The following is a 12,500-nucleotide window of genomic DNA, read 5'->3' on the forward strand; positions in this document are numbered from 1 at the left end:
AAGTTTTCGTGTCTTTTTCAAGGGTTGCTATGTTTTTGTTTAGATTATTAAATTGTTGTAAAATGAAAAAAAAAAAAAAAATATATACTAAGAATAAAGTTTTATTTTTTTTAAGTCGACGGTTTTCCCTGTTTTTGTTCAAAGATAAGTTTTTGATTAAAGGGCAATTTTCCCTTTCGAACCTTTCCTTCAGTAACTCAGTAACTTCATTTTCCCTCCCCAAAATGTTACAACTTTTTTTTCTTTCCTTCCCTTTTTCCCTCCTTTTTTCTTCCCCTTTCTTTCTTTCTTTCTCTCTCTCTCTCTCTCTCTCTCTCTCTCTCTGTTTCTCTCCTCCTTTTCCCCCCCCTCCCCCCCCCCCCTCTCTCTCTCTTGTCTTCTTTTGCCTCTCTCTCACTCTCTTACTCTCCTTCCTCCCCTCCTCCTTCTCCCTCTCGCCTCCTCTCTCTCCGTCACTCTCCCCTTCCTTTGCTCAGACTCTCCCCCTTTCTCCAATTCTCTTTCTCTCAGCAATCCACTCCTTCACACACTGTTAACGTTATGCAACAGAAAGCTAAAGCCCCAGAAGGCAGAACTAAGAAAATAACGAGAAAAAGCCAAGCCAATAAAAGATAAGGGAAAACAATAGAAAAAAGAAAATGAATAACGATGAAGTAAACAGGATGATATTATGAGATTAAAATAATGATAACGATAATGAAAAAAAAAAACAACACTAAGCAAAACCCAATCGCAAAAAGCAACTTAAAATCACGACCCAGATCACCAAACCACCAACTACTACCACCCAAAACATGATACAAACTACAACCTTTCGTCATAAAATAATACAACAATCGGCCCCACCAAGAACACCACCCCCAACTTCCAAACCGTAACAAAAAAAAAAAAAAAAAAAAAAAAAAAAAAAAAAAAAAAAAAAAGAAAAGAAAAAAAAATAATAAAAGATAATAAGATATAAAAAAATAAAAATAGAAAAAAAAAAAAAAATGAAAATCCAACCCCCCCGCTCCCTCCCGAACCCATCCATGCACGGTGGCCAAGGGGCCCTCGCGGGCTTTTTCCTACTTCAAGAATGTCCATTACCCCTCGGACCGGACTCCAGAGGCAGACGTCGAAGTCGACGCATCCGTAAATACTGCGCACGTAAGTCCGGGTGTTGGGGAAAAAGTGTGGTGTTGCAGGGCGGTGTGTCTTGCACTAAAAATCATCACTATGGGGTTTGGGAAAAAGTAAGTGGGGTGTTAAGAGCGGTGGGGTCATTTCCTATAAGTCTCCGTGGTGTTGGGGGAGTAAGTGGGTGTTGAAAGCGGTGAGTCATGGCACATAAGCATCACGGGGGTTTTGGGAGGAAGTAAGTGTGGTGTTGAATAGGGGTGTGTCTTGCCATAAGTCATCCTGTGGTTTTTGAAATAACCTTTCGACAGAATGGACGGGTTTTTGGTCACTTTATGTGAAATAAATTTCTTTTCAGTGATATGTTTTGGCGACGATTAGCAATGCATGGCGTAATTTTCAACCGTTTTGATAATATGGGGGGAAAAATCTTGAATGATATAATAAATTTATTATGTGTATTGTTCGTTCTGCAACTATTATTATTCTGATGGGGATATGCTTGTGTACTTGTATTTTTGAGAAATAAGAAAAGGCGAATAAGTAAAAGAAAAAAAAAAAATAATAAAAAAAAAAAAATAAAAAAAGAAAAAAATAACAAGAAAATAAAAAGAACATGCATTAGACCTAAGATCAAACCCAGAGAAGAATCCTAAAATACACACACAAAAAAAAAAAAAATAAATAAATAAAAAAAATAAGAAAGAACAAAATTACGAAAGACCACAACCGCAATAACGAAACCCTCCTCACCTCCCTCCTAATGGCAGCCAAATCCTTCCAGGGTCGAGATGGAGGAGGCGGACTTCCCACACAACCATGCTGGCGAATGCGACGGAGCCTTCTTCCACGTGACGGGGATTCGGGGCGATTCCTTGGACCCCAAGTGCGGAAGACTTACGGGGCGCTCGTGTACGTGTCTTTCTGTTATCGGTGGTCTAGGCGCTGTTATTTTGTTATCAGTGGTCTAGGCGCTGTTATTGATGTTCTGTTAAAGTTCTGCTTAGCATAGAGTATCGTGTATTGAGAGATATCACATGTACGATATAGTATATGTATCTATATATTTGTGGATATCTAGCTTTTTTTATGTTTTTGATCACACCTTCCATAGCTTTTTATCTTTATTTTGAAGGGGGGGACTGTTTGTACTGATGTTTAAAGGTATTGTGTATAGTATGTGCATACCGTAAAGTTTATTCCCCCCATCCCCAACGGAATCACCTGGAAATTTAAAACTGTCATCACAATAACGCATCACCTCATAACACACTTTTCCCCCTAACAACATCCCCCCAAACAAAACCAGTGCTGTTTTTCCAACTCCCCTTTTCCTCCCCCAAAAGACCCCCCTTCCAAATCGAATGTCGAGGGGCTTCATCCACGGGACGCCACTCGAACCGCAATTCCTGTGGAAGATAAGGTACCAGGTCTGTGCAAGGAATTCGTGGGCGAGGACACGGCGACAACCCAGGGCCCTCTGGTCGCACGCCACCTGGTTTAGCGGCGGCGAGACCGGCTTGCCTTTGCTTCTCGGTATTTCACTGTTAGCTCTTCTTTTTTTTTATTTATTTAGGGGGCTCTCCCTTCTTCCTTCATCTCCTTCTTCTCTCTTTTCCCTTCGGAGAAAGAAAAATGATAACCATTGAAGCCACAATAAAATGTAAAGAAAAAGATCACAAAAAAACTCACTTTCCCCCCTTTGCCCCTCTTTTCCGCGTTTCCCTCCCGCCTCTCCCCACACATTCCACCAAACCCCCGCCGCCCATTCACCTCAGGCCGCCCATCGTGAACCCCCGCCCCTCCGCCCCTGTAGAGGCCAATCGACCTGTGGGGTCCAGAGGCCCTCCTTCAATCAAAGCTCGAGGAGAGTAAGGGTTTAGTCTCTATTTCGTCCGTCACTAGACGTTTGCGAAAATATTCGGACAATGTCACTGTGAGAGCCGGTAAAAGCGCCGTGGGTTTCGGGGAAAGAAAAAGATTCGTAAATCCCCTTAGAAATGGAATTTGCACTTTTTCATTACGTCCTTCTTCCCTTTCTTCGTCCACCCCGGCGAAGCGCCTGCCAGATCCTGCTGTAAAGGTCCCCCGTGCCGCAAACCCCAGAACGACGCCGGCCCTTCACGACGCCCCACGGTACAGACGTCAAGACCGACAGGCGGGTCGGGTTTCCGCAGGGTCACAACCTTCGAATATCCTCAGAACGACAGCTGGGTCGTCCACCCCCAAAGGGACACCCTTTTTTTGCCCACTGTAAAATGGTAAAGATGGTGAGGAAAAAAAATACACCAAGTCTTTAAACTAGTCGACCACAAATCCTGAGATCGGAGGATAAACTAGGAGTTTAATAATCATTACGAAGAAAAAAGAAAAGACACGAGCTCCAAAGATCTAACCCCGTTTTACACTTCAACTTTTTTCCAATTTGGGGCCTCGCTTCCCCCCCAGACGCGGGTGACCGAGCCCTTCTCGTACCGCATCACCTACCGGCCAGGTCGCCGCCCAGGAGTTCCCGTGGCAAGTCGCCATGGAGGTCAACGGCAGGTTCCACTGCGGGGGGAGTGTCATCGGCGAGTACTGGGTCCTGACGGCGGCTCACTGCGTCAAGAGGTAAGGGAGGGGAGGGGAGGGAGGTGGAAGGGAGGGCGAGCACCAGAAAGAGGGAAGGAGAGGGAGAGGGAGGGGAGGATGAAAGAGGAAGGAGAGAGAGAGGGAGGGGAGGGTGAGACTAGAAAGAGGGAAGGAGAAAGAGAGGGAGGGGAGGGTGAGGACTAGAAAGAGGGAAGGAGAGGGAGGGGGGGGGGAGAGAGGGAGGGGAGGGGGAGCACTAGAAAGAGGGAAGGAGAGAGAGGGAGGGGAGGGTGAGCACTTTAAAAGAGGAAGGAGAGAGAGGAGGGAGGGGAGGTGAGCACAAAAAGAGGGGAAAGGGCAAAAGGGGAAAGGGAGGGGAGAGTAGAGAAGGGAAGATGCACTAGATAGAGGGAAGGAGAAAGAGAGGGATGGTGAGCCACGAGAAGAGAGGAAGGAGAGAAGAGGGAGGGGGAGCAACAGAAAAGCGGGAAGAGAGAGGAGAGGGAGGGAGGTAGCACTAGAAAGATGGGGGGAAGGAGAAGGGAGAGAGGGAGGGGATGGATAAGCACTAGAAACAGGGCAGTGAGAGAGATAGAGAGAAGAGAGAGAAAAGGAGAAAGAGAGAGAAGAGAGAGAAGAGGAGGGAGGGTGACAATACTAGAAAGAGGGAAGAAGAAGAGGGAGGGTGAGCACTAAAAGAGGGAAGACAGAGCGGGAAGGGGAGGGTTGAGCACACCAGAAAAGAGTAGGGAGGTGACACCAGAAAGAGCATGAGAGAGAGAGGGAGCAGGGGTGAGCACTAGAAAGAGGGAAGGAGAGAAGAGAGGGAGGGAGGGTGAGCACTAGAAAGAGGAGAGAGAGGGAGAGAGGGGAGGGGAGCAGCGAGCAAAAAGAGAAGGAGAGAAGAGGAGGGAAGTGTGACGAGGGCGAGCACCTAAAAGGAGGGAAGGAAGAGAGAGGGAGGGAGGTGAAGCACTAGAAAGAGGGACGGGGAGAGATAGATGGAGGGGAGGGTGAGCACTAGAAAGAGGAAGAGAAGAGAAGCGGGATGGGAGGGTGAGCACTAGAAAAGAGGGAAGGGGAGAGAGAGGGAGGGAAGGGTGAGCACTAGAAGAGGAAGGAGAAAGAGAGGGCGGAGGGTGAGCTCTAGAAAGACGCGAAATAGAGAGAGGAGGGAGGGTGAGCACAAGAAAGAGGAAGAAGGGAGGGGAGGGTGGGACACTAGAACGAGGGAAGGAGAGAGAGGGGGAAGGGGAGGGTGAGCAATAGAAAAGAGGTGAAGAGCAAGAAGGGAGGAGGGTGAGCCCACTAGAAAGAGGAAGGAGAGAGAGAGGGAGGGAAGGGTAGCACCAGAAAGAGGGAAAGGAGAGAGAGAGGAGGGGAGGGTGAGCACCAAATGAGGAAGGAGAGAGATGAGGGAGAGGGAGGGTGAGCACTAGAAAGAGGAAGAGAGAAGAGGGAGGGAGGGTGAGGACCAAAAGAGGGAAGGAAGAGAAGAGAGAGGGTAGGGTGAACTAGAAAGAGGGAAGGAGAGGAGAGAGAGGGAGAGGAGGGTGAGCACCAGATAAGAGGAAGGAGATAGAAGGAGAGGGAGGTGAGCACCAGATAGAGGAAGAAGAGAGAGAGGGAGGGGAGGGTGAGCACCAGAAAGAAAAAGTGGGAAGGAGAGAGAGGAAGAGGGAGTGAGGACTAGAAAGGAGGGAAGAGAGAGAGAGGAGGAGGAGGGTGAGCACAAGAAAGAGGGCGAAGGAGAAGAGAAGGATGGAGGTGACACCAGAAAGAGGGAATAAGAGAGAGAGGGAGAGGGGAGGGTGAGCACCAAAAGAGGGAAGGAGAAAGAGAGTAGGGAGGTGAGAGGCAATAAAAAGAGGAAGGATAGAGAGGGGGAGGAGGTGACACTAAAAGAGGGAAGAGAGAAGAGGAGGGGTGGGGGGGGGGAGCACTATAAAGAGGGAAGGAGAGAGAGAGGGTGGGGAGGGTGAGCACCAGAAAGATGGAAGGAAATAGATAGGGAGGGGAGGGTGAGCACCAGAAAGAGGGAAGGAGAGAGAGAGGGAGGGGAGGGTGAACATCAGAGAGAGGGAAAGCTAAACACTAGAGAGAATGAGAAGAAAAGCTTAGGAGGAGAGAGAGAGGGAATGATAATCGTTAGAGAGAGAAGGGCAGTAACTAGAGAGAGGGAAGTCTAAGGATTAAAGAAAAAGCGGTGAGAGAGAGAGAGAGAGAGAGAGAGAGAGAGAGAGAGAGAGAGAGAGAGAGAGAGAGAGAGAGAGAATGAGAGAGAATGAAGAGAGATTGAAGAGAGAGAGAGATAGATAGATTAGATAGATAAGTTAATAATAGAAGAGAGAGCGAGAGAGGTTAAGAGGAGAGAGAAGAAAGAGAAGTAAGAGAGAGAGAGAAGTGTTGGTGGGGTGTCTTAGTCTTGTGATCTAATAACCCATCTAAAAATAGTGTAGTTGATGTCAGACACAGTTTATTATACAGGTCAGGTTTATCAATAGACGCTGATAGTCTGACGTATGGTACAAGATCACGATAAAAACAGCTACGCGCTCCGATTAATCACAGTAATAAACACCATCACGACACGTATAAACAGGCGTAAAATCAGGCGATCAGCGGTACGAAGTCGATTCCCGTCTGTCTTATGTTCCAGATTTCTGCTTATAGAAGGGGTTCCCGTCCGCCGTCCCCAATGGTGGTGTATGGCGGAAGGTATTCTGGAATGTAGTCGGCTGGGACAGTCAAAAGGCCACAAGCTCTTTTTGAGGTCTGTCACGAAACTTATGAAGGCAACTTTGTGTGAATACCATCCATCAATGTTGACCTAGATTGACCCGGCGAGTGCCAGCGAGTGAGAGGGTTATCCTCATTAAAATTTGCATATTTGATCTAATCTATGCTTAATTTGATATCATATATAACATACTATAAAACTCAGAGAAGAGAGAGAAAGAGAGAGAGGAGAGAGAGAGAGAGAGAGAGAGAGAATAGAGAGAGTGAGAGAGAGAGAAGAGAGAAGAGAGAAGAAGAGAGAGAGAGAAAGAAGAGAGGAGGAAAGAAATAAAAGAAAGAGACGAAGAAAGAGAGAGAGAGAGAGAAGATGCGGAGAGAGATGAGAGAATAGATATAGAAGAGAGAAGAGAGAAGATAGTGAGAAGAGAGAGAGAGAGAGAGAGAGAGCGAGAGAGAGAGAGAGAGCGTGGAGAGAGAGGTAAGAATAGAAAGAGACAGGAAGAAAGAAAGAGTGAAGAGAAGAGAGAGAGAGAGATGAGAATAAGAGAAGAGAGAGAAGAAGAAGAAAGAGACAAAGAGAGAGAGAAGAGAAATAGGGAGAGAAGAGAGAGGATGAAAGAAAGAGAAAGAAAAGAGAGAACAGAGAGAGAGAAGAAGTAAGAAAAGACAGAGAGAGAGAGAAGGAGAAGAGAGAGAGAGGAGAGAAGAGAGAGAGAGAATGAGAAAGAGAAGAGAGAAAGAGAAGAGAGAAGAGAGAGAGAAGAGAGAGAGAGAGAGAAGAAGAGAGATGAGAGAGAGGAAGAGAAAGAGAAAGAGAGTATAGAAAGATAGAAAACCGAAAGAGAGAGAGACAATGTAGAAGAGAGAATAGCTGAGAGAGAGAATAGAGAGAGAGAGAAGAAGATGAGAGAGTAGTAGAAAGATGAAAGAAAAAAGAAAGAGAAAGAGAAAAAGAAAAGTGAAATGAGAAAGAGAATGTGAAAGAGAAAGAAAAGAGAAAAAAGAAATGAAAGAGAGTGTGTTGTGAAAGAGAGAGAGAGAGAGTGTGTGTGTGTTGAGAGAGAGAGAATGATAGAAGAGAGAGAGGCAGAGAAGAGAGAGAAGAAAGAGTAGAGAGAGAGAGAGTAAAATTAGAGAGAGAAGAGAGAAGAAGAGAGAAGAGAGAGAGAAGAGAGAGATCGGAGGAGAGAGAATAGAGAGAAAGTGATTAAGACTTAGAGGTGAGAGAAAGTGAGAGAGGAGTAGGAGAGAGAGAGAAGTGAGAGAGAGAGAGTGAGAGTAGAGGGAGAAGAGAGAAAAGAGAGAAAGAGAGAGAGAGGAGAGAGAAGAGAAGAAGCGAGATATAGAGAGAGAGGCGAGAGATAGAGAGAGAAGTTATATAGAGAGAGAAGACAGAGAGAGAGAGAGAGAGAGGAGAGAAGAAGAGAGAGGAGTAGAGAGAGAAGAGAAGAATAGAGAGAGAAGAACTGAGAGAGAGCAGAAAGCAAGAGAGAAAGAAGAGGAGGCGAGTAGAAGAGAGAGAAGGAGAGAGAAAGAAGAGAGGAGAGGGGTAGAGAGAGGAAATAGAGGCGAGAGAGAGTGAGAAGACGATAGACGAGGATAGACGATACGAGAGCGCGAGCGCGAGAGCGTAGCGTTGAGAGAGAGAGAGAGAAGACTGAAGAGAGAGAGAGAGAAGAGAGAGAGAAAGAGAGAGGAAAGAGAAAAGAGAAAAAAAGAAAGAAAAGAAAAGAGAAAAAAGAGAAAAGAAAAAAAAGAGAGAGAGAAAACAAAACCCCACCAAACACAACCCAAAACCCAAAACGCCCTTCCAAAGCCCCCTCAAGTCCTTCCCCTTTCCCCCAGCTAAAGAAAAAACCCCAAACCCCCCCCATCAAGCTGTTCACGGCGACGGGACCTTGGCACCGTTTTAACGACGGCCCGAGCTCACCGCCCGTCCCCGTGCGAGGGTCCCAAAACTTTCACCCCCGAAACTCGAACCCGCCCCCAAACGACATCGCGTCCTCGGGCTGAGTTCGAGGCTCAATTACAAGAGAGGTTCGGCCCATTGCCTCCCCCACTTCAGTGAGAGATAGATAGATAAAATATAATATATATATAGATGGGTAGAAGATAGATAGACGATTATTATATATATATATATAATATAAATAAAATATATAATAGATAGATAGATAGATAGATAGATAGAAGATAGAAGATAGATAGATAGAAGATATATTATATAAATATTATATTTATATTATATTATTAATATAAAAAGATAATATATAAGATGATAGTAGATAGTTAGATAGAAAGATAAATAAAATAGATAGTAGATGAATAGATAGATAAATAGATAGATGATAATAGAAGAGAGAGAGAGAGAAAAAGATAGAGAGGAGAAGAATAGAGGGGGGGAGGGGGGGAAGAGGAGAGAGAAAAAGAGAAGAAAAGAGAGGAGAGAAGAGAAAAGAGGAGAGAGAAAAAAAGAGAAAAATCAAAGAAAGTTTTAGATAGATAGTAATAGATAATAGAGGGGAGAAGAAAAGAGAGAAGGTTGCTGGAAAAGGTTTCCAAAATTTTTTTTTTTCAGTCAATCATGGAAGGCCGCTTAATAAACTTACAATGCTTTTTACAATACATGTGTGCTGTGTGTGTGTGTGGTGTGTGTGGTGTGGTTGCCGCCCCAAACCCCCCCCCCCAACCCTTCCCGCCCCCAGACGAAACGCCCAACCACGGCCACCGTGAGCGGGTGGGCCGCGACGGGAGGTTCAATTTGGCAGAAGCAACGCATCACCTCCCCTCGCGTCGCCCCGCCAACACGCTCTGCGACGACAGTGGAACAGAACGGCGCCGCCGGGGAAATCTTTGCAACTCCATGATGTGCATGGCCGCCCCCAAAGGGCGATTCTTGCAAGGAGGAACCCCCCCTTCCTTTTTTCTTCGTTAATCTCATCTTTTTAATGAATGTCTCTTTTACCTTTCTTTTTTTCATCTGTTAATTATCCAACTAATTCTTTTTTTTCTCTGACACAAAACCCTAACCCAAAAGGCGCTGTCCCCCCCCAAAAGGGGGACGCGGCGGGGGCCGGGCCCCAGCATCGTGGAGTCCCCTCAAGGAAAAAGGCAGGTGGGTGCAGTGGGCAATCGTGTCCTTTTTGGGTCTGGCACCTGCACAGAGGCGTCCCTGCCCGGCGTCCCCACAAACCCCGTGTCCTACACAGGGGCTGGATCCGTCCCAGATGGTCTTTGGGGCCCCCCCCGGGCGGGGTTTCCCGTGGCGCCCCCCTCCCTGCCGCGGCTGCAGGGGGCGGGGGGGCGGGCCCACCGGCGGACGCTCGCTTGGCGCCCCTCGGTTGGGGGGCGGACCTTGGTCTTTTAAACCTTATTTTATTTTCTGGCAATCTGCATTGATTGCCCCCTTGATATTCATCCCTATAAAGTATATTTTATAAAATATATATTTATAATAAATATATAATATATATTATAATAGATATAAATTAATAAATAAAATAAATATTTTATATATTTTATATAAAAATAAATTATGTTTAAAGGTAAGCTATAGATAATTTTATATAATATATATGTATAAAAAATATATATATATATATATATATATTTTTAACAACATACATAAATTTTATAAAATTATATATATAAAATAAATATATATTTTTTTTAATAATTATATATTTTATATAATATATATAAAATATATATAAAATTAAAACGTAATGCCTCAATAAATTCAAGATCAAACCAGCCCTAAAAATGATGTCCCAAAGGAAAAGGAAAAAGTGATATTTCTTTGGGGGAACGATGTTTGATGAATTGTAAAGTCCACCAAACACAGGGCTTTTTAATTGTACAATTTAGGAGCACAGCATCTCATTAGTACCCTTTTTGATTTGAAAATAAAAAGAGGGGTTTAAATAATGTGGTCGCTTAAGTATATATATCTCTTTTCTAAACATGTTTCCAGATTTTTCACTTTAAAATAAATTTTAAAAAATAAAGATCTGTGTTTAGCTGCACCCGGTGACAAACTTTTCCTCAGCCTTAGTAATCGTACCTATTTAAGAGCAGGCATTTGATGGGTGCGTTTTTGCTTTTTTGTCTAGATCATTCCGTGTTATGATTTGTTTTATTTATTATGATAGTTGAGTTAAAAAGATTTATGCTTGTTTAAACTGTTATTATGGTTCCTTTTTATATTCAGAAAAAAAATTTCAAAACTTGGTTTATTTCTGCGAAAACAATATCATGATGGCAGGCAATTTGTGTGTGGGTGGGGTGTGGGTGCGTGTGTGTGTGTGTTGTGTGTGTGTGTGTGTGGTGTGTGTGTGTGTGTGTAGGGTGTTGTTTGTGTGTATGTCCCATAGGGTTTTTTTGTGTAAACTGGCTTTCTTTCTTATGATTATTTACCTATTAAAGAAAAAAAACACTCTAGATTTGTACAAGGATATATTGTTTAAAATTTTTAAATTAAGATTACAACCTTTAATGACTTTTCCCAGTTAAAAATACCAGTTTTACTTTTAAAACGCTGAACAACAGATTCAGAAAATGCTAACATTAACATATAAGAAAAAAACTGTAACAGGACATCCTTTTAAAAGAAAAGAACTTCCTGTTACAAACAAATTAATCTACTAAAAACAAAAAAGCAAGCGGGCCACTGCTATTCGTATATCGCCCCAACGAAATAAATGCATAATTAAAAGTTCCCCGTATCCCTAAATAAATAATATATATATTAAGCAATTCATCTTTTATCTTTACTATATCTTGAAAATAGTTACTAAATAGGGGCCCTTTAACCCTAAACGGGTTCGGGAGGTCAGGTCACAGACGTACTTGAAAGGGGCACAGAAATTTATCACTTGATATGTTTCACGTTGCTTTACTTACAAGCAAAAAGGATATAACCGTAGTATAAAACTAATATTTTCTAAAAGCATGGCGGTCAAGAAAGGGAAACCCAACAGATTTCGATCTTTATCCGTTTCAAAAGCTTACTCGATACAGATACAACGGATCATAATTTCCTGAACACATGACAACGTTTTAAGATACTGAGTGTAAACAATAATAAGGATTTCAAAAAAAACTGGGATACAGGGCCGGTGTTCGGACCAACGGTAAATATTGTATCTCATGGGGGGTTCAAAATTTTTTAAAGCTATAGCGGTTCAATATTGTAAATTCCCCATGGCGGGTTAATATTTTATGTCATAGCGTTAATATTGGGATTTTCTGGCGTTTAAAATATTTTGTCATAGCGTTAAATTTGTAAATTCTCATGGCGGTAAATATAATTCTCATAGCGTTCAAAATTGTAAATTCCCCATGGCGGTTAAATATTTTAAAAACTCATGGCATTTAAAAATCAATCTCATTTGGGGTTCAATAGTATTTACTCATGGAGTTCAAAATGATCCCCCAGGCGGGGGTCAAAATTAATTCCATGGCGGTTAAATAAATGTTCTCATGGCGTTCAATATTATATCCATTTCGGGTTTAATATCATACCCCATGGGGGTTTAAAATTATATTCCCATGGCCGTTCCCAAAATTTTCATTTCAGCCCTGGCGTTTAAAAAAAATCTTTTTCATGGGTTCAAATCATTTCCCCATCGCCCAAAATCATATCCTCTTGCGGTTAAAAAAAATTATAAATTTCTGGGGGTTCAAATATATCCATGGCTTTAAATATTATATTTTCATGGGGGTTAAATATAAAATCCATGGCGGTTCAATATCAATTCCTCATGGCGTCTAAATACATATCCTCAAGGCGTTAATATTATATTTTCCATGGGGGTTCAATAATTTATATCCCATGGCGTTAAATAAAATTCTCATGGGGTTCAATTCAATTCTCATGGCTGTTAAATATTATATTCTCATGGCGGTTAAATTTATTTTCTCATGCCCGGGTTTAATTCATATCTCAGGCGTTTAAATATTATAAACTCAAAAGAGGTTAAATAATATATTCTCAGGCCATTTAAATATTTATTCTCATGGCGGGGTTTATATTATATTTTCATGGCGGTTCAATTCATAATTCTATGGCGCTA

The sequence above is a fragment of the Penaeus japonicus genome, unplaced genomic scaffold (assembly GCF_977035675.1).
Source record: "Penaeus japonicus unplaced genomic scaffold, GWHDUDI00000001_assembly GWHDUDI00000027, whole genome shotgun sequence".
NCBI classification, from domain to species: domain Eukaryota; kingdom Metazoa; phylum Arthropoda; class Malacostraca; order Decapoda; family Penaeidae; genus Penaeus; species Penaeus japonicus.